At 46.0% G+C, this 25090-nt stretch overlaps 11 non-coding genes across 11 annotated transcripts; all 11 read left to right on the plus strand.

The window, feature by feature from the left end:
- Positions 1–409: 409 nt before the first annotated feature.
- Positions 410–600, plus strand: LOC130314232 (U2 spliceosomal RNA). The gene has a single exon (XR_008861965.1). It is a non-coding gene; the product is annotated as a U2 spliceosomal RNA (small nuclear RNA).
- A 2084-nt stretch (positions 601–2684) lies between these two features.
- LOC130314233 (U2 spliceosomal RNA) lies at positions 2685–2875 on the plus strand. Its single transcript, XR_008861966.1, has one exon. It is a non-coding gene; the product is annotated as a U2 spliceosomal RNA (small nuclear RNA).
- A 2082-nt stretch (positions 2876–4957) lies between these two features.
- Positions 4958–5148, plus strand: LOC130314234 (U2 spliceosomal RNA). The gene has a single exon (XR_008861967.1). It is a non-coding gene; the product is annotated as a U2 spliceosomal RNA (small nuclear RNA).
- A 2089-nt stretch (positions 5149–7237) lies between these two features.
- On the plus strand, positions 7238–7428 carry LOC130314237 (U2 spliceosomal RNA). The gene has a single exon (XR_008861969.1). It is a non-coding gene; the product is annotated as a U2 spliceosomal RNA (small nuclear RNA).
- A 2078-nt stretch (positions 7429–9506) lies between these two features.
- Positions 9507–9697, plus strand: LOC130314238 (U2 spliceosomal RNA). The gene has a single exon (XR_008861970.1). It is a non-coding gene; the product is annotated as a U2 spliceosomal RNA (small nuclear RNA).
- Positions 9698–11782: 2085 nt separating this feature from the next.
- LOC130314239 (U2 spliceosomal RNA) lies at positions 11783–11973 on the plus strand. Its single transcript, XR_008861971.1, has one exon. It is a non-coding gene; the product is annotated as a U2 spliceosomal RNA (small nuclear RNA).
- A 2078-nt stretch (positions 11974–14051) lies between these two features.
- On the plus strand, positions 14052–14242 carry LOC130314240 (U2 spliceosomal RNA). Its single transcript, XR_008861972.1, has one exon. It is a non-coding gene; the product is annotated as a U2 spliceosomal RNA (small nuclear RNA).
- Positions 14243–16325: 2083 nt separating this feature from the next.
- LOC130314241 (U2 spliceosomal RNA) lies at positions 16326–16516 on the plus strand. The gene has a single exon (XR_008861973.1). It is a non-coding gene; the product is annotated as a U2 spliceosomal RNA (small nuclear RNA).
- A 2084-nt stretch (positions 16517–18600) lies between these two features.
- LOC130314242 (U2 spliceosomal RNA) lies at positions 18601–18791 on the plus strand. The gene has a single exon (XR_008861974.1). It is a non-coding gene; the product is annotated as a U2 spliceosomal RNA (small nuclear RNA).
- Positions 18792–20877: 2086 nt separating this feature from the next.
- LOC130314243 (U2 spliceosomal RNA) lies at positions 20878–21068 on the plus strand. Its single transcript, XR_008861975.1, has one exon. It is a non-coding gene; the product is annotated as a U2 spliceosomal RNA (small nuclear RNA).
- A 2089-nt stretch (positions 21069–23157) lies between these two features.
- On the plus strand, positions 23158–23348 carry LOC130314244 (U2 spliceosomal RNA). Its single transcript, XR_008861976.1, has one exon. It is a non-coding gene; the product is annotated as a U2 spliceosomal RNA (small nuclear RNA).
- Positions 23349–25090: the final 1742 nt, after the last annotated feature.

Genomic DNA, 25090 nt, shown 5'->3' on the forward strand with positions numbered 1-25090 from the left:
TGGGGTGCAGGCATGTCCTCTATGCTTACAGCTTCCCGTGGGTGTTGGTTTGATACCGTTTGGGGACAGCCAAGGAGGCATCTGCAGGCAACAAAGGTAGGTGTGTGCTTGTGTGTGTGTTTCCTATGCAGATCCTAAGCCCAGTGTCACATGCAAGTAGGAGGAGTAAGAAGGGTTCCTGGCAAATCCGGGTTATGGATTGCATTTAAAAAGGCCCCGTGGGAGTGCAATGGGCCCCTGTCTTGCTGCTTAGCAATAATGGTATGGGTTTAGGTTCTGCTGTGTGTACTGGTGGTTGACTGCCCCCCAGCCCAGAGTGTGCATGGAAAATTGTCTGGCAGCCTCCCTGACAGCAAGCAGTGATAGTGCCCATGAAGGGGACCTTGTTGGGCCCGCCCCTTTCACGGTTATCGCTTCTCGGCCTTTTGGCTAAGATCAAGTGTAGTATCTGTTCTTATCAGTTTAATATCTGATACGTCCCCTATCTGGGGACCATATATTAAATGGATTTTTGAGAACGGGGGCCGATTTCGAAGCTTGCTTCCGTCGCCCTATGCATTGACCCGATATGGCAGTATCTTCGGGTACAGTGCACCACCCCCTTACAGGGTTAAAAAGAAAGATTCCTACTTTCATTGCTACCTGCTTGCTGGCTAGCCAGCTAGCCAGCCCTGTGGGCCTTGCTGCTGCAGCCAAAAAACAAAAGGTGGTGCTGCTGCTGCTGCTTCTGCTGCTTCTGCTTGTGTCTGGCCGCTGTTGGAGCGTCCAGGCACAGGACTTCTGCTGCTGCTGACTAAATGGCCTCCTTAATTGGATCATTTGAGTAGCCAGCACACCTGTGCAGGTAGGGCATGACATGATAGGCAGCTGCCTTGATAGCGGGTGGGTGCTGAATGTTCCTAATTGACAAAATAAGATTAATGCTTATGAAGAAATATAAAATCTCATCCCTTCCCCAATATCGCGCCACACCCCTACCCCTTAATTCCCTGGTTGAACTTGATGGACATATGTCTTTTTTCGACCGTACTAACTATGTAACTATGTAACATAACATGGGGGGGGGGGGTCTCCTGGCTGTTCACACAGGTGTGTCATTGCTGTACATTGACCATGCATTGCTTCTGTGGTATTGCAAAGGCAAAGACAAATGCTTCCAGCCATCCATTGCACTAATGGATTGGTCATCAGCTGGCTGTCTATGTCCCGCATCAATATAGACCAAAGTACAGAGGGTTAGGCTATGCTATTGTGCACCTACCTGATGCATCAGAAGGTGCGAGGCCCTTGCTAAATTCTGTGCACAGACTTTGAGATCTATACTTTAGACTGTATCTAAACCTGCTCCAACATGGACTGACATTCTGGCCTACTTTCAGCCGATGCGACTTGTCTGTCGCTGAACAGTCGCTTTTTATGTATTCAGCACCTATGTATAATGTTGTAAAAATGCTCTAGAAGCTAAAGTCGCAGAAATGTCACACATATTTGGCCTGCAACTTTCTGTGCGACAAATTCAGACAGGAAAAATCAGTATAAATCCTTAGAAAATTATCCCCCAGTGTCTCCATCTGCTGGCGGTATTGAATAAGCATTGCTGCACTGATGGGGTATGCATTAGACGAAAAAAAAGAAGAAAAAGAAGAATAATACGCCCAGAAAAGAGGCGAAAAGGAGAAAAACGTAAAAAAACGTGAAAAAAAAGTAAGAGGAAGAGAAGGGAAAAAAAGGTGGAAATGGGTTTAAAAGTGATTTCGGCGGAGAATATATATATATATATATATATATATATATATATATATATATATATACGCGCACACACACACATATATATAAACGTATTCTCCGTTGAGATATTGCAGCCGCTGCTGTGTCCAGGCCCAGGAGCCTTAGCACTGTGCTGTGATGTCACTCAATACCACTGACATCACTAGGTGTAAACAACATCTCTCCTTTGCTGTGTATGTGACTATGGAGCTGTTTGGTGATGTCGTCTATTATGGCCTTCATAGAAGCAACAGGAGATTGTTGCATCCATCTAGAACCCTCAGAACTACAGTGCTATGATGTCACTCACTTCCACAGGCCTTGCAGAGTGTAAACAACAACAACCCAGCTTTGTTGTGTATGTAACCATAGGGATTTGTGATGTCACCTAGAACCTTCACAGCAGCGACAGCTTTATGAGGAGCATCAGCACTGCTCTGCCTGAGCAGAACCATCACCGCCATAGGTTGTCAAATAACCCGGATTTAACCCACACAGGTAAGTCCAATGGGGTGCAGGCATGTCCTCTATGCTTACAGCTTCCCGTGGGTGTTGGTTTGATACCGTTTGGGGACAGCCAAGGAGGCATCTGCAGGCAACAAAGGTAGGTGTGTGCTTGTGTGTGTGTTTCCTATGCAGATCCTAAGCCCAGTGTCACATGCAAGTAGGAGGAGTAAGAAGGGTTCCTGGCAAATCCGGGTTATGGATTGCATTTAAAAAGGCCCCGTGGGAGTGCAATGGGCCCCTGTCTTGCTGCTTAGCAATAATGGTATGGGTTTAGGTTCTGCTGTGTGTACTGGTGGTTGACTGCCCCCCAGCCCAGAGTGTGCATGGAAAATTGTCTGGCAGCCTCCCTGACAGCAAGCAGTGATAGTGCCCATGAAGGGGACCTTGTTGGGCCCGCCCCTTTCACGGTTATCGCTTCTCGGCCTTTTGGCTAAGATCAAGTGTAGTATCTGTTCTTATCAGTTTAATATCTGATACGTCCCCTATCTGGGGACCATATATTAAATGGATTTTTGAGAACGGGGGCCGATTTCGAAGCTTGCTTCCGTCGCCCTATGCATTGACCCGATATGGCAGTATCTTCGGGTACAGTGCACCACCCCCTTACAGGGTTAAAAAGAAAGATTCCTACTTTCATTGCTACCTGCTTGCTGGCTAGCCAGCTAGCCAGCCCTGTGGGCCTTGCTGCTGCAGCCAAAAAACAAAAGGTGGTGCTGCTGCTGCTGCTTCTGCTGCTTCTGCTTGTGTCTGGCCGCTGTTGGAGCGTCCAGGCACAGGACTTCTGCTGCTGCTGACTAAATGGCCTCCTTAATTGGATCATTTGAGTAGCCAGCACACCTGTGCAGGTAGGGCATGACATGATAGGCAGCTGCCTTGATAGCGGGTGGGTGCTGAATGTTCCTAATTGACAAAATAAGATTAATGCTTATGAAGAAATATAAAATCTCATCCCTTCCCCAATATCGCGCCACACCCCTACCCCTTAATTCCCTGGTTGAACTTGATGGACATATGTCTTTTTTCGACCGTACTAACTATGTAACTATGTAACATAACATGGGGGGGGGGGGTCTCCTGGCTGTTCACACAGGTGTGTCATTGCTGTACATTGACCATGCATTGCTTCTGTGGTATTGCAAAGGCAAAGACAAATGCTTCCAGCCATCCATTGCACTAATGGATTGGTCATCAGCTGGCTGTCTATGTCCCGCATCAATATAGACCAAAGTACAGAGGGTTAGGCTATGCTATTGTGCACCTACCTGATGCATCAGAAGGTGCGAGGCCCTTGCTAAATTCTGTGCACAGACTTTGAGATCTATACTTTAGACTGTATCTAAACCTGCTCCAACATGGACTGACATTCTGGCCTACTTTCAGCCGATGCGACTTGTCTGTCGCTGAACAGTCGCTTTTTATGTATTCAGCACCTATGTATAATGTTGTAAAAATGCTCTAGAAGCTAAAGTCGCAGAAATGTCACACATATTTGGCCTGCAACTTTCTGTGCGACAAATTCAGACAGGAAAAATCAGTATAAATCCTTAGAAAATTATCCCCCAGTGTCTCCATCTGCTGGCGGTATTGAATAAGCATTGCTGCACTGATGGGGTATGCATTAGACGAAAAAAAAGAAGAAAAAGAAGAATAATACGCCCAGAAAAGAGGCGAAAAGGAGAAAAACGTAAAAAAACGTGAAAAAAAAGTAAGAGGAAGAGAAGGGAAAAAAAGGTGGAAATGGGTTTAAAAGTGATTTCGGCGGAGAAATATATATATATATATATATATATATATATATATATATATATACGCGCACACACACACATATATATAAACGTATTCTCCGTTGAGATATTGCAGCCGCTGCTGTGTCCAGGCCCAGGAGCCTTAGCACTGTGCTGTGATGTCACTCAATACCACTGACATCACTAGGTGTAAACAACATCTCTCCTTTGCTGTGTATGTGACTATGGAGCTGTTTGGTGATGTCGTCTATTATGGCCTTCATAGAAGCAACAGGAGATTGTTGCATCCATCTAGAACCCTCAGAACTACAGTGCTATGATGTCACTCACTTCCACAGGCCTTGCAGAGTGTAAACAACAACAACCCAGCTTTTGTTGTGTATGTAACCATAGGGATTTGTGATGTCACCTAGAACCTTCACAGCAGCGACAGCTTTATGAGGAGCATCAGCACTGCTCTGCCTGAGCAGAACCATCACCGCCATAGGTTGTCAAATAACCCGGATTTAACCCACACAGGTAAGTCCAATGGGGTGCAGGCATGTCCTCTATGCTTACAGCTTCCCGTGGGTGTTGGTTTGATACCGTTTGGGGACAGCCAAGGAGGCATCTGCAGGCAACAAAGGTAGGTGTGTGCTTGTGTGTGTGTTTCCTATGCAGATCCTAAGCCCAGTGTCACATGCAAGTAGGAGGAGTAAGAAGGGTTCCTGGCAAATCCGGGTTATGGATTGCATTTAAAAAGGCCCCGTGGGAGTGCAATGGGCCCCTGTCTTGCTGCTTAGCAATAATGGTATGGGTTTAGGTTCTGCTGTGTGTACTGGTGGTTGACTGCCCCCCAGCCCAGAGTGTGCATGGAAAATTGTCTGGCAGCCTCCCTGACAGCAAGCAGTGATAGTGCCCATGAAGGGGACCTTGTTGGGCCCGCCCCTTTCACGGTTATCGCTTCTCGGCCTTTTGGCTAAGATCAAGTGTAGTATCTGTTCTTATCAGTTTAATATCTGATACGTCCCCTATCTGGGGACCATATATTAAATGGATTTTTGAGAACGGGGGCCGATTTCGAAGCTTGCTTCCGTCGCCCTATGCATTGACCCGATATGGCAGTATCTTCGGGTACAGTGCACCACCCCCTTACAGGGTTAAAAAGAAAGATTCCTACTTTCATTGCTACCTGCTTGCTGGCTAGCCAGCTAGCCAGCCCTGTGGGCCTTGCTGCTGCAGCCAAAAAACAAAAGGTGGTGCTGCTGCTGCTGCTGCTGCTGCTTCTGCTGCTTCTGCTTGTGTCTGGCCGCTGTTGGAGCGTCCAGGCACAGGACTTCTGCTGCTGCTGACTAAATGGCCTCCTTAATTGGATCATTTGAGTAGCCAGCACACCTGTGCAGGTAGGGCATGACATGATAGGCAGCTGCCTTGATAGCGGGTGGGTGCTGAATGTTCCTAATTGACAAAATAAGATTAATGCTTATGAAGAAATATAAAATCTCATCCCTTCCCCAATATCGCGCCACACCCCTACCCCTTAATTCCCTGGTTGAACTTGATGGACATATGTCTTTTTTCGACCGTACTAACTATGTAACTATGTAACATAACATGGGGGGGGGGGGGTCTCCTGGCTGTTCACACAGGTGTGTCATTGCTGTACATTGACCATGCATTGCTTCTGTGGTATTGCAAAGGCAAAGACAAATGCTTCCAGCCATCCATTGCACTAATGGATTGGTCATCAGCTGGCTGTCTATGTCCCGCATCAATATAGACCAAAGTACAGAGGGTTAGGCTATGCTATTGTGCACCTACCTGATGCATCAGAAGGTGCGAGGCCCTTGCTAAATTCTGTGCACAGACTTTGAGATCTATACTTTAGACTGTATCTAAACCTGCTCCAACATGGACTGACATTCTGGCCTACTTTCAGCCGATGCGACTTGTCTGTCGCTGAACAGTCGCTTTTTATGTATTCAGCACCTATGTATAATGTTGTAAAAATGCTCTAGAAGCTAAAGTCGCAGAAATGTCACACATATTTGGCCTGCAACTTTCTGTGCGACAAATTCAGACAGGAAAAATCAGTATAAATCCTTAGAAAATTATCCCCCAGTGTCTCCATCTGCTGGCGGTATTGAATAAGCATTGCTGCACTGATGGGGTATGCATTAGACGAAAAAAAAGAAGAAAAAGAAGAATAATACGCCCAGAAAAGAGGCGAAAAGGAGAAAAACGTAAAAAAACGTGAAAAAAAAGTAAGAGGAAGAGAAGGGAAAAAAAGGTGGAAATGGGTTTAAAAGTGATTTCGGCGGAGATATATATATATATATATATATATATATATATATATATATATACGCGCACACACACACATATATATAAACGTATTCTCCGTTGAGATATTGCAGCCGCTGCTGTGTCCAGGCCCAGGAGCCTTAGCACTGTGCTGTGATGTCACTCAATACCACTGACATCACTAGGTGTAAACAACATCTCTCCTTTGCTGTGTATGTGACTATGGAGCTGTTTGGTGATGTCGTCTATTATGGCCTTCATAGAAGCAACAGGAGATTGTTGCATCCATCTAGAACCCTCAGAACTACAGTGCTATGATGTCACTCACTTCCACAGGCCTTGCAGAGTGTAAACAACAACAACCCAGCTTTGTTGTGTATGTAACCATAGGGATTTGTGATGTCACCTAGAACCTTCACAGCAGCGACAGCTTTATGAGGAGCATCAGCACTGCTCTGCCTGAGCAGAACCATCACCGCCATAGGTTGTCAAATAACCCGGATTTAACCCACACAGGTAAGTCCAATGGGGTGCAGGCATGTCCTCTATGCTTACAGCTTCCCGTGGGTGTTGGTTTGATACCGTTTGGGGACAGCCAAGGAGGCATCTGCAGGCAACAAAGGTAGGTGTGTGCTTGTGTGTGTGTTTCCTATGCAGATCCTAAGCCCAGTGTCACATGCAAGTAGGAGGAGTAAGAAGGGTTCCTGGCAAATCCGGGTTATGGATTGCATTTAAAAAGGCCCCATGGGAGTGCAATGGGCCCCTGTCTTGCTGCTTAGCAATAATGGTATGGGTTTAGGTTCTGCTGTGTGTACTGGTGGTTGACTGCCCCCCAGCCCAGAGTGTGCATGGAAAATTGTCTGGCAGCCTCCCTGACAGCAAGCAGTGATAGTGCCCATGAAGGGGACCTTGTTGGGCCCGCCCCTTTCACGGTTATCGCTTCTCGGCCTTTTGGCTAAGATCAAGTGTAGTATCTGTTCTTATCAGTTTAATATCTGATACGTCCCCTATCTGGGGACCATATATTAAATGGATTTTTGAGAACGGGGGCCGATTTCGAAGCTTGCTTCCGTCGCCCTATGCATTGACCCGATATGGCAGTATCTTCGGGTACAGTGCACCACCCCCTTACAGGGTTAAAAAGAAAGATTCCTACTTTCATTGCTACCTGCTTGCTGGCTAGCCAGCTAGCCAGCCCTGTGGGCCTTGCTGCTGCAGCCAAAAAACAAAAGGTGGTGCTGCTGCTGCTGCTTCTGCTGCTTCTGCTTGTGTCTGGCCGCTGTTGGAGCGTCCAGGCACAGGACTTCTGCTGCTGCTGACTAAATGGCCTCCTTAATTGGATCATTTGAGTAGCCAGCACACCTGTGCAGGTAGGGCATGACATGATAGGCAGCTGCCTTGATAGCGGGTGGGTGCTGAATGTTCCTAATTGACAAAATAAGATTAATGCTTATGAAGAAATATAAAATCTCATCCCTTCCCCAATATCGCGCCACACCCCTACCCCTTAATTCCCTGGTTGAACTTGATGGACATATGTCTTTTTTCGACCGTACTAACTATGTAACTATGTAACATAACATGGGGGGGGGTCTCCTGGCTGTTCACACAGGTGTGTCATTGCTGTACATTGACCATGCATTGCTTCTGTGGTATTGCAAAGGCAAAGACAAATGCTTCCAGCCATCCATTGCACTAATGGATTGGTCATCAGCTGGCTGTCTATGTCCCGCATCAATATAGACCAAAGTACAGAGGGTTAGGCTATGCTATTGTGCACCTACCTGATGCATCAGAAGGTGCGAGGCCCTTGCTAAATTCTGTGCACAGACTTTGAGATCTATACTTTAGACTGTATCTAAACCTGCTCCAACATGGACTGACATTCTGGCCTACTTTCAGCCGATGCGACTTGTCTGTCGCTGAACAGTCGCTTTTTATGTATTCAGCACCTATGTATAATGTTGTAAAAATGCTCTAGAAGCTAAAGTCGCAGAAATGTCACACATATTTGGCCTGCAACTTTCTGTGCGACAAATTCAGACAGGAAAAATCAGTATAAATCCTTAGAAAATTATCCCCCAGTGTCTCCATCTGCTGGCGGTATTGAATAAGCATTGCTGCACTGATGGGGTATGCATTAGACGAAAAAAAAGAAGAAAAAGAAGAATAATACGCCCAGAAAAGAGGCGAAAAGGAGAAAAACGTAAAAAAACGTGAAAAAAAAGTAAGAGGAAGAGAAGGGAAAAAAAGGTGGAAATGGGTTTAAAAGTGATTTCGGCGGAGAAATATATATATATATATATATATATATATATATATATATATATACGCGCACACACACACATATATATAAACGTATTCTCCGTTGAGATATTGCAGCCGCTGCTGTGTCCAGGCCCAGGAGCCTTAGCACTGTGCTGTGATGTCACTCAATACCACTGACATCACTAGGTGTAAACAACATCTCTCCTTTGCTGTGTATGTGACTATGGAGCTGTTTGGTGATGTCGTCTATTATGGCCTTCATAGAAGCAACAGGAGATTGTTGCATCCATCTAGAACCCTCAGAACTACAGTGCTATGATGTCACTCACTTCCACAGGCCTTGCAGAGTGTAAACAACAACAACCCAGCTTTGTTGTGTATGTAACCATAGGGATTTGTGATGTCACCTAGAACCTTCACAGCAGCGACAGCTTTATGAGGAGCATCAGCACTGCTCTGCCTGAGCAGAACCATCACCGCCATAGGTTGTCAAATAACCCGGATTTAACCCACACAGGTAAGTCCAATGGGGTGCAGGCATGTCCTCTATGCTTACAGCTTCCCGTGGGTGTTGGTTTGATACCGTTTGGGGACAGCCAAGGAGGCATCTGCAGGCAACAAAGGTAGGTGTGTGCTTGTGTGTGTGTTTCCTATGCAGATCCTAAGCCCAGTGTCACATGCAAGTAGGAGGAGTAAGAAGGGTTCCTGGCAAATCCGGGTTATGGATTGCATTTAAAAAGGCCCCGTGGGAGTGCAATGGGCCCCTGTCTTGCTGCTTAGCAATAATGGTATGGGTTTAGGTTCTGCTGTGTGTACTGGTGGTTGACTGCCCCCCAGCCCAGAGTGTGCATGGAAAATTGTCTGGCAGCCTCCCTGACAGCAAGCAGTGATAGTGCCCATGAAGGGGACCTTGTTGGGCCCGCCCCTTTCACGGTTATCGCTTCTCGGCCTTTTGGCTAAGATCAAGTGTAGTATCTGTTCTTATCAGTTTAATATCTGATACGTCCCCTATCTGGGGACCATATATTAAATGGATTTTTGAGAACGGGGGCCGATTTCGAAGCTTGCTTCCGTCGCCCTATGCATTGACCCGATATGGCAGTATCTTCGGGTACAGTGCACCACCCCCTTACAGGGTTAAAAAGAAAGATTCCTACTTTCATTGCTACCTGCTTGCTGGCTAGCCAGCTAGCCAGCCCTGTGGGCCTTGCTGCTGCAGCCAAAAAACAAAAGGTGGTGCTGCTGCTGCTGCTTCTGCTGCTTCTGCTTGTGTCTGGCCGCTGTTGGAGCGTCCAGGCACAGGACTTCTGCTGCTGCTGACTAAATGGCCTCCTTAATTGGATCATTTGAGTAGCCAGCACACCTGTGCAGGTAGGGCATGACATGATAGGCAGCTGCCTTGATAGCGGGTGGGTGCTGAATGTTCCTAATTGACAAAATAAGATTAATGCTTATGAAGAAATATAAAATCTCATCCCTTCCCCAATATCGCGCCACACCCCTACCCCTTAATTCCCTGGTTGAACTTGATGGACATATGTCTTTTTTCGACCGTACTAACTATGTAACTATGTAACATAACATGGGGGGGGGGGGGGGGTCTCCTGGCTGTTCACACAGGTGTGTCATTGCTGTACATTGACCATGCATTGCTTCTGTGGTATTGCAAAGGCAAAGACAAATGCTTCCAGCCATCCATTGCACTAATGGATTGGTCATCAGCTGGCTGTCTATGTCCCGCATCAATATAGACCAAAGTACAGAGGGTTAGGCTATGCTATTGTGCACCTACCTGATGCATCAGAAGGTGCGAGGCCCTTGCTAAATTCTGTGCACAGACTTTGAGATCTATACTTTAGACTGTATCTAAACCTGCTCCAACATGGACTGACATTCTGGCCTACTTTCAGCCGATGCGACTTGTCTGTCGCTGAACAGTCGCTTTTTATGTATTCAGCACCTATGTATAATGTTGTAAAAATGCTCTAGAAGCTAAAGTCGCAGAAATGTCACACATATTTGGCCTGCAACTTTCTGTGCGACAAATTCAGACAGGAAAAATCAGTATAAATCCTTAGAAAATTATCCCCCAGTGTCTCCATCTGCTGGCGGTATTGAATAAGCATTGCTGCACTGATGGGGTATGCATTAGACGAAAAAAAAGAAGAAAAAGAAGAATAATACGCCCAGAAAAGAGGCGAAAAGGAGAAAAACGTAAAAAAACGTGAAAAAAAAGTAAGAGGAAGAGAAGGGAAAAAAAGGTGGAAATGGGTTTAAAAGTGATTTCGGCGGAGAAATATATATATATATATATATATATATATATATATATATATATACGCGCACACACACACATATATATAAACGTATTCTCCGTTGAGATATTGCAGCCGCTGCTGTGTCCAGGCCCAGGAGCCTTAGCACTGTGCTGTGATGTCACTCAATACCACTGACATCACTAGGTGTAAACAACATCTCTCCTTTGCTGTGTATGTGACTATGGAGCTGTTTGGTGATGTCGTCTATTATGGCCTTCATAGAAGCAACAGGAGATTGTTGCATCCATCTAGAACCCTCAGAACTACAGTGCTATGATGTCACTCACTTCCACAGGCCTTGCAGAGTGTAAACAACAACAACCCAGCTTTGTTGTGTATGTAACCATAGGGATTTGTGATGTCACCTAGAACCTTCACAGCAGCGACAGCTTTATGAGGAGCATCAGCACTGCTCTGCCTGAGCAGAACCATCACCGCCATAGGTTGTCAAATAACCCGGATTTAACCCACACAGGTAAGTCCAATGGGGTGCAGGCATGTCCTCTATGCTTACAGCTTCCCGTGGGTGTTGGTTTGATACCGTTTGGGGACAGCCAAGGAGGCATCTGCAGGCAACAAAGGTAGGTGTGTGCTTGTGTGTGTGTTTCCTATGCAGATCCTAAGCCCAGTGTCACATGCAAGTAGGAGGAGTAAGAAGGGTTCCTGGCAAATCCGGGTTATGGATTGCATTTAAAAAGGCCCCATGGGAGTGCAATGGGCCCCTGTCTTGCTGCTTAGCAATAATGGTATGGGTTTAGGTTCTGCTGTGTGTACTGGTGGTTGACTGCCCCCCAGCCCAGAGTGTGCATGGAAAATTGTCTGGCAGCCTCCCTGACAGCAAGCAGTGATAGTGCCCATGAAGGGGACCTTGTTGGGCCCGCCCCTTTCACGGTTATCGCTTCTCGGCCTTTTGGCTAAGATCAAGTGTAGTATCTGTTCTTATCAGTTTAATATCTGATACGTCCCCTATCTGGGGACCATATATTAAATGGATTTTTGAGAACGGGGGCCGATTTCGAAGCTTGCTTCCGTCGCCCTATGCATTGACCCGATATGGCAGTATCTTCGGGTACAGTGCACCACCCCCTTACAGGGTTAAAAAGAAAGATTCCTACTTTCATTGCTACCTGCTTGCTGGCTAGCCAGCTAGCCAGCCCTGTGGGCCTTGCTGCTGCAGCCAAAAAACAAAAGGTGGTGCTGCTGCTGCTGCTTCTGCTGCTTCTGCTTGTGTCTGGCCGCTGTTGGAGCGTCCAGGCACAGGACTTCTGCTGCTGCTGACTAAATGGCCTCCTTAATTGGATCATTTGAGTAGCCAGCACACCTGTGCAGGTAGGGCATGACATGATAGGCAGCTGCCTTGATAGCGGGTGGGTGCTGAATGTTCCTAATTGACAAAATAAGATTAATGCTTATGAAGAAATATAAAATCTCATCCCTTCCCCAATATCGCGCCACACCCCTACCCCTTAATTCCCTGGTTGAACTTGATGGACATATGTCTTTTTTCGACCGTACTAACTATGTAACTATGTAACATAACATGGGGGGGGGTCTCCTGGCTGTTCACACAGGTGTGTCATTGCTGTACATTGACCATGCATTGCTTCTGTGGTATTGCAAAGGCAAAGACAAATGCTTCCAGCCATCCATTGCACTAATGGATTGGTCATCAGCTGGCTGTCTATGTCCCGCATCAATATAGACCAAAGTACAGAGGGTTAGGCTATGCTATTGTGCACCTACCTGATGCATCAGAAGGTGCGAGGCCCTTGCTAAATTCTGTGCACAGACTTTGAGATCTATACTTTAGACTGTATCTAAACCTGCTCCAACATGGACTGACATTCTGGCCTACTTTCAGCCGATGCGACTTGTCTGTCGCTGAACAGTCGCTTTTTATGTATTCAGCACCTATGTATAATGTTGTAAAAATGCTCTAGAAGCTAAAGTCGCAGAAATGTCACACATATTTGGCCTGCAACTTTCTGTGCGACAAATTCAGACAGGAAAAATCAGTATAAATCCTTAGAAAATTATCCCCCAGTGTCTCCATCTGCTGGCGGTATTGAATAAGCATTGCTGCACTGATGGGGTATGCATTAGACGAAAAAAAAGAAGAAAAAGAAGAATAATACGCCCAGAAAAGAGGCGAAAAGGAGAAAAACGTAAAAAAACGTGAAAAAAAAGTAAGAGGAAGAGAAGGGAAAAAAAGGTGGAAATGGGTTTAAAAGTGATTTCGGCGGAGAAATATATATATATATATATATATATATATATATATATATATATACGCGCACACACACACATATATATAAACGTATTCTCCGTTGAGATATTGCAGCCGCTGCTGTGTCCAGGCCCAGGAGCCTTAGCACTGTGCTGTGATGTCACTCAATACCACTGACATCACTAGGTGTAAACAACATCTCTCCTTTGCTGTGTATGTGACTATGGAGCTGTTTGGTGATGTCGTCTATTATGGCCTTCATAGAAGCAACAGGAGATTGTTGCATCCATCTAGAACCCTCAGAACTACAGTGCTATGATGTCACTCACTTCCACAGGCCTTGCAGAGTGTAAACAACAACAACCCAGCTTTGTTGTGTATGTAACCATAGGGATTTGTGATGTCACCTAGAACCTTCACAGCAGCGACAGCTTTATGAGGAGCATCAGCACTGCTCTGCCTGAGCAGAACCATCACCGCCATAGGTTGTCAAATAACCCGGATTTAACCCACACAGGTAAGTCCAATGGGGTGCAGGCATGTCCTCTATGCTTACAGCTTCCCGTGGGTGTTGGTTTGATACCGTTTGGGGACAGCCAAGGAGGCATCTGCAGGCAACAAAGGTAGGTGTGTGCTTGTGTGTGTGTTTCCTATGCAGATCCTAAGCCCAGTGTCACATGCAAGTAGGAGGAGTAAGAAGGGTTCCTGGCAAATCCGGGTTATGGATTGCATTTAAAAAGGCCCCGTGGGAGTGCAATGGGCCCCTGTCTTGCTGCTTAGCAATAATGGTATGGGTTTAGGTTCTGCTGTGTGTACTGGTGGTTGACTGCCCCCCAGCCCAGAGTGTGCATGGAAAATTGTCTGGCAGCCTCCCTGACAGCAAGCAGTGATAGTGCCCATGAAGGGGACCTTGTTGGGCCCGCCCCTTTCACGGTTATCGCTTCTCGGCCTTTTGGCTAAGATCAAGTGTAGTATCTGTTCTTATCAGTTTAATATCTGATACGTCCCCTATCTGGGGACCATATATTAAATGGATTTTTGAGAACGGGGGCCGATTTCGAAGCTTGCTTCCGTCGCCCTATGCATTGACCCGATATGGCAGTATCTTCGGGTACAGTGCACCACCCCCTTACAGGGTTAAAAAGAAAGATTCCTACTTTCATTGCTACCTGCTTGCTGGCTAGCCAGCTAGCCAGCCCTGTGGGCCTTGCTGCTGCAGCCAAAAAACAAAAGGTGGTGCTGCTGCTGCTGCTTCTGCTGCTTCTGCTTGTGTCTGGCCGCTGTTGGAGCGTCCAGGCACAGGACTTCTGCTGCTGCTGACTAAATGGCCTCCTTAATTGGATCATTTGAGTAGCCAGCACACCTGTGCAGGTAGGGCATGACATGATAGGCAGCTGCCTTGATAGCGGGTGGGTGCTGAATGTTCCTAATTGACAAAATAAGATTAATGCTTATGAAGAAATATAAAATCTCATCCCTTCCCCAATATCGCGCCACACCCCTACCCCTTAATTCCCTGGTTGAACTTGATGGACATATGTCTTTTTTCGACCGTACTAACTATGTAACTATGTAACATAACATGGGGGGGGGGGGGGGGTCTCCTGGCTGTTCACACAGGTGTGTCATTGCTGTACATTGACCATGCATTGCTTCTGTGGTATTGCAAAGGCAAAGACAAATGCTTCCAGCCATCCATTGCACTAATGGATTGGTCATCAGCTGGCTGTCTATGTCCCGCATCAATATAGACCAAAGTACAGAGGGTTAGGCTATGCTATTGTGCACCTACCTGATGCATCAGAAGGTGCGAGGCCCTTGCTAAATTCTGTGCACAGACTTTGAGATCTATACTTTAGACTGTATCTAAACCTGCTCCAACATGGACTGACATTCTGGCCTACTTTCAGCCGATGCGACTTGTCTGTCGCTGAACAGTCGCTTTTTATGTATTCAGCACCTATGTATAATGTTGTAAAAATGCTCTAGAAGCTAAAGTCGCAGAAATGTCACACATATTTGGCCTGCAACTTTCTGTGCGACAAATTCAGACAGGAAAAATCAGTATAAATCCTTAGAAAATTATCCCCCAGTGTCTCCATCTGCTGGCGGTATTGAATAAGCATTGCTGCACTGATGGGGTATGCATTAGACGAAAAAAAAGAAGAAAAAGAAGAATAATACGCCCAGAAAAGAGGCGAAAAGGAGAAAAACGTAAAAAAACGTGAAAAAAAAGTAAGAGGAAGAGAAGGGAAAAAAAGGTGGAAATGGGTTTAAAAGTGATTTCGGCGGAGAAATATATATATATATATATATATATATATATATATATATATACGCGCACACACACACATATATATAAACGTATTCTCCGTTGAGATATTGCAGCCGCTGCTGTGTCCAGGCCCAGGAGCCTTAGCACTGTGCTGTGATGTCACTCAATACCACTGACATCACTAGGTGTAAACAACATCTCTCCTTTGCTGTGTATGTGACTATGGAGCTGTTTGGTGATGTCGTCTATTATGGCCTTCATAGAAGCAACAGGAGATTGTTGCATCCATCTAGAACCCTCAGAACTACAGTGCTATGATGTCACTCACTTCCACAGGCCTTGCAGAGTGTAAACAACAACAACCCAGCTTTGTTGTGTATGTAACCATAGGGATTTGTGATGTCACCTAGAACCTTCACAGCAGCGACAGCTTTATGAGGAGCATCAGCACTGCTCTGCCTGAGCAGAACCATCACCGCCATAGGTTGTCAAATAACCCGGATTTAACCCACACAGGTAAGTCCAATGGGGTGCAGGCATGTCCTCTATGCTTACAGCTTCCCGTGGGTGTTGGTTTGATACCGTTTGGGGACAGCCAAGGAGGCATCTGCAGGCAACAAAGGTAGGTGTGTGCTTGTGTGTGTGTTTCCTATGCAGATCCTAAGCCCAGTGTCACATGCAAGTAGGAGGAGTAAGAAGGGTTCCTGGCAAATCCGGGTTATGGATTGCATTTAAAAAGGCCCCGTGGGAGTGCAATGGGCCCCTGTCTTGCTGCTTAGCAATAATGGTATGGGTTTAGGTTCTGCTGTGTGTACTGGTGGTTGACTGCCCCCCAGCCCAGAGTGTGCATGGAAAATTGTCTGGCAGCCTCCCTGACAGCAAGCAGTGATAGTGCCCATGAAGGGGACCTTGTTGGGCCCGCCCCTTTCACGGTTATCGCTTCTCGGCCTTTTGGCTAAGATCAAGTGTAGTATCTGTTCTTATCAGTTTAATATCTGATACGTCCCCTATCTGGGGACCATATATTAAATGGATTTTTGAGAACGGGGGCCGATTTCGAAGCTTGCTTCCGTCGCCCTATGCATTGACCCGATATGGCAGTATCTTCGGGTACAGTGCACCACCCCCTTACAGGGTTAAAAAGAAAGATTCCTACTTTCATTGCTACCTGCTTGCTGGCTAGCCAGCTAGCCAGCCCTGTGGGCCTTGCTGCTGCAGCCAAAAAACAAAAGGTGGTGCTGCTGCTGCTGCTTCTGCTGCTTCTGCTTGTGTCTGGCCGCTGTTGGAGCGTCCAGGCACAGGACTTCTGCTGCTGCTGACTAAATGGCCTCCTTAATTGGATCATTTGAGTAGCCAGCACACCTGTGCAGGTAGGGCATGACATGATAGGCAGCTGCCTTGATAGCGGGTGGGTGCTGAATGTTCCTAATTGACAAAATAAGATTAATGCTTATGAAGAAATATAAAATCTCATCCCTTCCCCAATATCGCGCCACACCCCTACCCCTTAATTCCCTGGTTGAACTTGATGGACATATGTCTTTTTTCGACCGTACTAACTATGTAACTATGTAACATAACATGGGGGGGGGGGGGGGTCTCCTGGCTGTTCACACAGGTGTGTCATTGCTGTACATTGACCATGCATTGCTTCTGTGGTATTGCAAAGGCAAAGACAAATGCTTCCAGCCATCCATTGCACTAATGGATTGGTCATCAGCTGGCTGTCTATGTCCCGCATCAATATAGACCAAAGTACAGAGGGTTAGGCTATGCTATTGTGCACCTACCTGATGCATCAGAAGGTGCGAGGCCCTTGCTAAATTCTGTGCACAGACTTTGAGATCTATACTTTAGACTGTATCTAAACCTGCTCCAACATGGACTGACATTCTGGCCTACTTTCAGCCGATGCGACTTGTCTGTCGCTGAACAGTCGCTTTTTATGTATTCAGCACCTATGTATAATGTTGTAAAAATGCTCTAGAAGCTAAAGTCGCAGAAATGTCACACATATTTGGCCTGCAACTTTCTGTGCGACAAATTCAGACAGGAAAAATCAGTATAAATCCTTAGAAAATTATCCCCCAGTGTCTCCATCTGCTGGCGGTATTGAATAAGCATTGCTGCACTGATGGGGTATGCATTAGACGAAAAAAAAGAAGAAAAAGAAGAATAATACGCCCAGAAAAGAGGCGAAAAGGAGAAAAACGTAAAAAAACGTGAAAAAAAAGTAAGAGGAAGAGAAGGGAAAAAAAGGTGGAAATGGGTTTAAAAGTGATTTCGGCGGAGAAATATATATATATATATATATATATATATATATATATATATATACGCGCACACACACACATATATATAAACGTATTCTCCGTTGAGATATTGCAGCCGCTGCTGTGTCCAGGCCCAGGAGCCTTAGCACTGTGCTGTGATGTCACTCAATACCACTGACATCACTAGGTGTAAACAACATCTCTCCTTTGCTGTGTATGTGACTATGGAGCTGTTTGGTGATGTCGTCTATTATGGCCTTCATAGAAGCAACAGGAGATTGTTGCATCCATCTAGAACCCTCAGAACTACAGTGCTATGATGTCACTCACTTCCACAGGCCTTGCAGAGTGTAAACAACAACAACCCAGCTTTGTTGTGTATGTAACCATAGGGATTTGTGATGTCACCTAGAACCTTCACAGCAGCGACAGCTTTATGAGGAGCATCAGCACTGCTCTGCCTGAGCAGAACCATCACCGCCATAGGTTGTCAAATAACCCGGATTTAACCCACACAGGTAAGTCCAATGGGGTGCAGGCATGTCCTCTATGCTTACAGCTTCCCGTGGGTGTTGGTTTGATACCGTTTGGGGACAGCCAAGGAGGCATCTGCAGGCAACAAAGGTAGGTGTGTGCTTGTGTGTGTGTTTCCTATGCAGATCCTAAGCCCAGTGTCACATGCAAGTAGGAGGAGTAAGAAGGGTTCCTGGCAAATCCGGGTTATGGATTGCATTTAAAAAGGCCCCGTGGGAGTGCAATGGGCCCCTGTCTTGCTGCTTAGCAATAATGGTATGGGTTTAGGTTCTGCTGTGTGTACTGGTGGTTGACTGCCCCCCAGCCCAGAGTGTGCATGGAAAATTGTCTGGCAGCCTCCCTGACAGCAAGCAGTGATAGTGCCCATGAAGGGGACCTTGTTGGGCCCGCCCCTTTCACGGTTATCGCTTCTCGGCCTTTTGGCTAAGATCAAGTGTAGTATCTGTTCTTATCAGTTTAATATCTGATACGTCCCCTATCTGGGGACCATATATTAAATGGATTTTTGAGAACGGGGGCCGATTTCGAAGCTTGCTTCCGTCGCCCTATGCATTGACCCGATATGGCAGTATCTTCGGGTACAGTGCACCACCCCCTTACAGGGTTAAAAAGAAAGATTCCTACTTTCATTGCTACCTGCTTGCTGGCTAGCCAGCTAGCCAGCCCTGTGGGCCTTGCTGCTGCAGCCAAAAAACAAAAGGTGGTGCTGCTGCTGCTGCTTCTGCTGCTTCTGCTTGTGTCTGGCCGCTGTTGGAGCGTCCAGGCACAGGACTTCTGCTGCTGCTGACTAAATGGCCTCCTTAATTGGATCATTTGAGTAGCCAGCACACCTGTGCAGGTAGGGCATGACATGATAGGCAGCTGCCTTGATAGCGGGTGGGTGCTGAATGTTCCTAATTGACAAAATAAGATTAATGCTTATGAAGAAATATAAAATCTCATCCCTTCCCCAATATCGCGCCACACCCCTACCCCTTAATTCCCTGGTTGAACTTGATGGACATATGTCTTTTTTCGACCGTACTAACTATGTAACTATGTAACATAACATGGGGGGGGGGGGGGGTCTCCTGGCTGTTCACACAGGTGTGTCATTGCTGTACATTGACCATGCATTGCTTCTGTGGTATTGCAAAGGCAAAGACAAATGCTTCCAGCCATCCATTGCACTAATGGATTGGTCATCAGCTGGCTGTCTATGTCCCGCATCAATATAGACCAAAGTACAGAGGGTTAGGCTATGCTATTGTGCACCTACCTGATGCATCAGAAGGTGCGAGGCCCTTGCTAAATTCTGTGCACAGACTTTGAGATCTATACTTTAGACTGTATCTAAACCTGCTCCAACATGGACTGACATTCTGGCCTACTTTCAGCCGATGCGACTTGTCTGTCGCTGAACAGTCGCTTTTTATGTATTCAGCACCTATGTATAATGTTGTAAAAATGCTCTAGAAGCTAAAGTCGCAGAAATGTCACACATATTTGGCCTGCAACTTTCTGTGCGACAAATTCAGACAGGAAAAATCAGTATAAATCCTTAGAAAATTATCCCCCAGTGTCTCCATCTGCTGGCGGTATTGAATAAGCATTGCTGCACTGATGGGGTATGCATTAGACGAAAAAAAAGAAGAAAAAGAAGAATAATACGCCCAGAAAAGAGGCGAAAAGGAGAAAAACGTAAAAAAACGTGAAAAAAAAGTAAGAGGAAGAGAAGGGAAAAAAAGGTGGAAATGGGTTTAAAAGTGATTTCGGCGGAGAAATATATATATATATATATATATATATATATATATATATATATATACGCGCACACACACACATATATATAAACGTATTCTCCGTTGAGATATTGCAGCCGCTGCTGTGTCCAGGCCCAGGAGCCTTAGCACTGTGCTGTGATGTCACTCAATACCACTGACATCACTAGGTGTAAACAACATCTCTCCTTTGCTGTGTATGTGACTATGGAGCTGTTTGGTGATGTCGTCTATTATGGCCTTCATAGAAGCAACAGGAGATTGTTGCATCCATCTAGAACCCTCAGAACTACAGTGCTATGATGTCACTCACTTCCACAGGCCTTGCAGAGTGTAAACAACAACAACCCAGCTTTGTTGTGTATGTAACCATAGGGATTTGTGATGTCACCTAGAACCTTCACAGCAGCGACAGCTTTATGAGGAGCATCAGCACTGCTCTGCCTGAGCAGAACCATCACCGCCATAGGTTGTCAAATAACCCGGATTTAACCCACACAGGTAAGTCCAATGGGGTGCAGGCATGTCCTCTATGCTTACAGCTTCCCGTGGGTGTTGGTTTGATACCGTTTGGGGACAGCCAAGGAGGCATCTGCAGGCAACAAAGGTAGGTGTGTGCTTGTGTGTGTGTTTCCTATGCAGATCCTAAGCCCAGTGTCACATGCAAGTAGGAGGAGTAAGAAGGGTTCCTGGCAAATCCGGGTTATGGATTGCATTTAAAAAGGCCCCGTGGGAGTGCAATGGGCCCCTGTCTTGCTGCTTAGCAATAATGGTATGGGTTTAGGTTCTGCTGTGTGTACTGGTGGTTGACTGCCCCCCAGCCCAGAGTGTGCATGGAAAATTGTCTGGCAGCCTCCCTGACAGCAAGCAGTGATAGTGCCCATGAAGGGGACCTTGTTGGGCCCGCCCCTTTCACGGTTATCGCTTCTCGGCCTTTTGGCTAAGATCAAGTGTAGTATCTGTTCTTATCAGTTTAATATCTGATACGTCCCCTATCTGGGGACCATATATTAAATGGATTTTTGAGAACGGGGGCCGATTTCGAAGCTTGCTTCCGTCGCCCTATGCATTGACCCGATATGGCAGTATCTTCGGGTACAGTGCACCACCCCCTTACAGGGTTAAAAAGAAAGATTCCTACTTTCATTGCTACCTGCTTGCTGGCTAGCCAGCTAGCCAGCCCTGTGGGCCTTGCTGCTGCAGCCAAAAAACAAAAGGTGGTGCTGCTGCTGCTGCTTCTGCTGCTTCTGCTTGTGTCTGGCCGCTGTTGGAGCGTCCAGGCACAGGACTTCTGCTGCTGCTGACTAAATGGCCTCCTTAATTGGATCATTTGAGTAGCCAGCACACCTGTGCAGGTAGGGCATGACATGATAGGCAGCTGCCTTGATAGCGGGTGGGTGCTGAATGTTCCTAATTGACAAAATAAGATTAATGCTTATGAAGAAATATAAAATCTCATCCCTTCCCCAATATCGCGCCACACCCCTACCCCTTAATTCCCTGGTTGAACTTGATGGACATATGTCTTTTTTCGACCGTACTAACTATGTAACTATGTAACATAACATGGGGGGGGGGGGGGGGTCTCCTGGCTGTTCACACAGGTGTGTCATTGCTGTACATTGACCATGCATTGCTTCTGTGGTATTGCAAAGGCAAAGACAAATGCTTCCAGCCATCCATTGCACTAATGGATTGGTCATCAGCTGGCTGTCTATGTCCCGCATCAATATAGACCAAAGTACAGAGGGTTAGGCTATGCTATTGTGCACCTACCTGATGCATCAGAAGGTGCGAGGCCCTTGCTAAATTCTGTGCACAGACTTTGAGATCTATACTTTAGACTGTATCTAAACCTGCTCCAACATGGACTGACATTCTGGCCTACTTTCAGCCGATGCGACTTGTCTGTCGCTGAACAGTCGCTTTTTATGTATTCAGCACCTATGTATAATGTTGTAAAAATGCTCTAGAAGCTAAAGTCGCAGAAATGTCACACATATTTGGCCTGCAACTTTCTGTGCGACAAATTCAGACAGGAAAAATCAGTATAAATCCTTAGAAAATTATCCCCCAGTGTCTCCATCTGCTGGCGGTATTGAATAAGCATTGCTGCACTGATGGGGTATGCATTAGACGAAAAAAAAGAAGAAAAAGAAGAATAATACGCCCAGAAAAGAGGCGAAAAGGAGAAAAACGTAAAAAAACGTGAAAAAAAAGCAAGAGGAAGAGAAGGGAAAAAAAGGTGGAAATGGGTTTAAAAGTGATTTCGGCGGAGAAATATATATATATATATATATATATATATATATATATATATATATATACGCGCACACACACACATATATATAAACGTATTCTCCGTTGAGATATTGCAGCCGCTGCTGTGTCCAGGCCCAGGAGCCTTAGCACTGTGCTGTGATGTCACTCAATACCACTGACATCACTAGGTGTAAACAACATCTCTCCTTTGCTGTGTATGTGACTATGGAGCTGTTTGGTGATGTCGTCTATTATGGCCTTCATAGAAGCAACAGGAGATTGTTGCATCCATCTAGAACCCTCAGAACTACAGTGCTATGATGTCACTCACTTCCACAGGCCTTGCAGAGTGTAAACAACAACAACCCAGCTTTGTTGTGTATGTAACCATAGGGATTTGTGATGTCACCTAGAACCTTCACAGCAGCGACAGCTTTATGAGGAGCATCAGCACTGCTCTGCCTGAGCAGAACCATCACCGCCATAGGTTGTCAAATAACCCGGATTTAACCCACACAGGTAAGTCCAATGGGGTGCAGGCATGTCCTCTATGCTTACAGCTTCCCGTGGGTGTTGGTTTGATACCGTTTGGGGACAGCCAAGGAGGCATCTGCAGGCAACAAAGGTAGGTGTGTGCTTGTGTGTGTGTTTCCTATGCAGATCCTAAGCCCAGTGTCACATGCAAGTAGGAGGAGTAAGAAGGGTTCCTGGCAAATCCGGGTTATGGATTGCATTTAAAAAGGCCCCGTGGGAGTGCAATGGGCCCCTGTCTTGCTGCTTAGCAATAATGGTATGGGTTTAGGTTCTGCTGTGTGTACTGGTGGTTGACTGCCCCCCAGCCCAGAGTGTGCATGGAAAATTGTCTGGCAGCCTCCCTGACAGCAAGCAGTGATAGTGCCCATGAAGGGGACCTTGTTGGGCCCGCCCCTTTCACGGTTATCGCTTCTCGGCCTTTTGGCTAAGATCAAGTGTAGTATCTGTTCTTATCAGTTTAATATCTGATACGTCCCCTATCTGGGGACCATATATTAAATGGATTTTTGAGAACGGGGGCCGATTTCGAAGCTTGCTTCCGTCGCCCTATGCATTGACCCGATATGGCAGTATCTTCGGGTACAGTGCACCACCCCCTTACAGGGTTAAAAAGAAAGATTCCTACTTTCATTGCTACCTGCTTGCTGGCTAGCCAGCTAGCCAGCCCTGTGGGCCTTGCTGCTACAGCCAAAAAACAAAAGGTGGTGCTGCTGCTGCTGCTGCTGCTTCTGCTGCTTCTGCTTGTGTCTGGCCGCTGTTGGAGCGTCCAGGCACAGGACTTCTGCTGCTGCTGACTAAATGGCCTCCTTAATTGGATCATTTGAGTAGCCAGCACACCTGTGCAGGTAGGGCATGACATGATAGGCAGCTGCCTTGATAGCGGGTGGGTGCTGAATGTTCCTAATTGACAAAATAAGATTAATGCTTATGAAGAAATATAAAATCTCATCCCTTCCCCAATATCGCGCCACACCCCTACCCCTTAATTCCCTGGTTGAACTTGATGGACATATGTCTTTTTTCGACCGTACTAACTATGTAACTATGTAACATAACATGGGGGGGGGGGGGGGGGTCTCCTGGCTGTTCACACAGGTGTGTCATTGCTGTACATTGACCATGCATTGCTTCTGTGGTATTGCAAAGGCAAAGACAAATGCTTCCAGCCATCCATTGCACTAATGGATTGGTCATCAGCTGGCTGTCTATGTCCCGCATCAATATAGACCAAAGTACAGAGGGTTAGGCTATGCTATTGTGCACCTACCTGATGCATCAGAAGGTGCGAGGCCCTTGCTAAATTCTGTGCACAGACTTTGAGATCTATACTTTAGACTGTATCTAAACCTGCTCCAACATGGACTGACATTCTGGCCTACTTTCAGCCGATGCGACTTGTCTGTCGCTGAACAGTCGCTTTTTATGTATTCAGCACCTATGTATAATGTTGTAAAAATGCTCTAGAAGCTAAAGTCGCAGAAATGTCACACATATTTGGCCTGCAACTTTCTGTGCGACAAATTCAGACAGGAAAAATCAGTATAAATCCTTAGAAAATTATCCCCCAGTGTCTCCATCTGCTGGCGGTATTGAATAAGCATTGCTGCACTGATGGGGTATGCATTAGACGAAAAAAAAGAAGAAAAAGAAGAATAATACGCCCAGAAAAGAGGCGAAAAGGAGAAAAACGTAAAAAAACGTGAAAAAAAAGTAAGAGGAAGAGAAGGGAAAAAAAGGTGGAAATGGGTTTAAAAGTGATTTCGGCGGAGAAATATATATATATATATATATATATATATATATATATATATATACGCGCACACACACACATATATATAAACGTATTCTCCGTTGAGATATTGCAGCCGCTGCTGTGTCCAGGCCCAGGAGCCTTAGCACTGTGCTGTGATGTCACTCAATACCACTGACATCACTAGGTGTAAACAACATCTCTCCTTTGCTGTGTATGTGACTATGGAGCTGTTTGGTGATGTCGTCTATTATGGCCTTCATAGAAGCAACAGGAGATTGTTGCATCCATCTAGAACCCTCAGAACTACAGTGCTATGATGTCACTCACTTCCACAGGCCTTGCAGAGTGTAAACAACAACAACCCAGCTTTGTTGTGTATGTAACCATAGGGATTTGTGATGTCACCTAGAACCTTCACAGCAGCGACAGCTTTATGAGGAGCATCAGCACTGCTCTGCCTGAGCAGAACCATCACCGCCATAGGTTGTCAAATAACCCGGATTTAACCCACACAGGTAAGTCCAATGGGGTGCAGGCATGTCCTCTATGCTTACAGCTTCCCGTGGGTGTTGGTTTGATACCGT

This window comes from Hyla sarda, unplaced genomic scaffold, assembly GCF_029499605.1.
Source record: "Hyla sarda isolate aHylSar1 unplaced genomic scaffold, aHylSar1.hap1 scaffold_181, whole genome shotgun sequence".
Lineage (NCBI taxonomy): Eukaryota > Metazoa > Chordata > Amphibia > Anura > Hylidae > Hyla > Hyla sarda.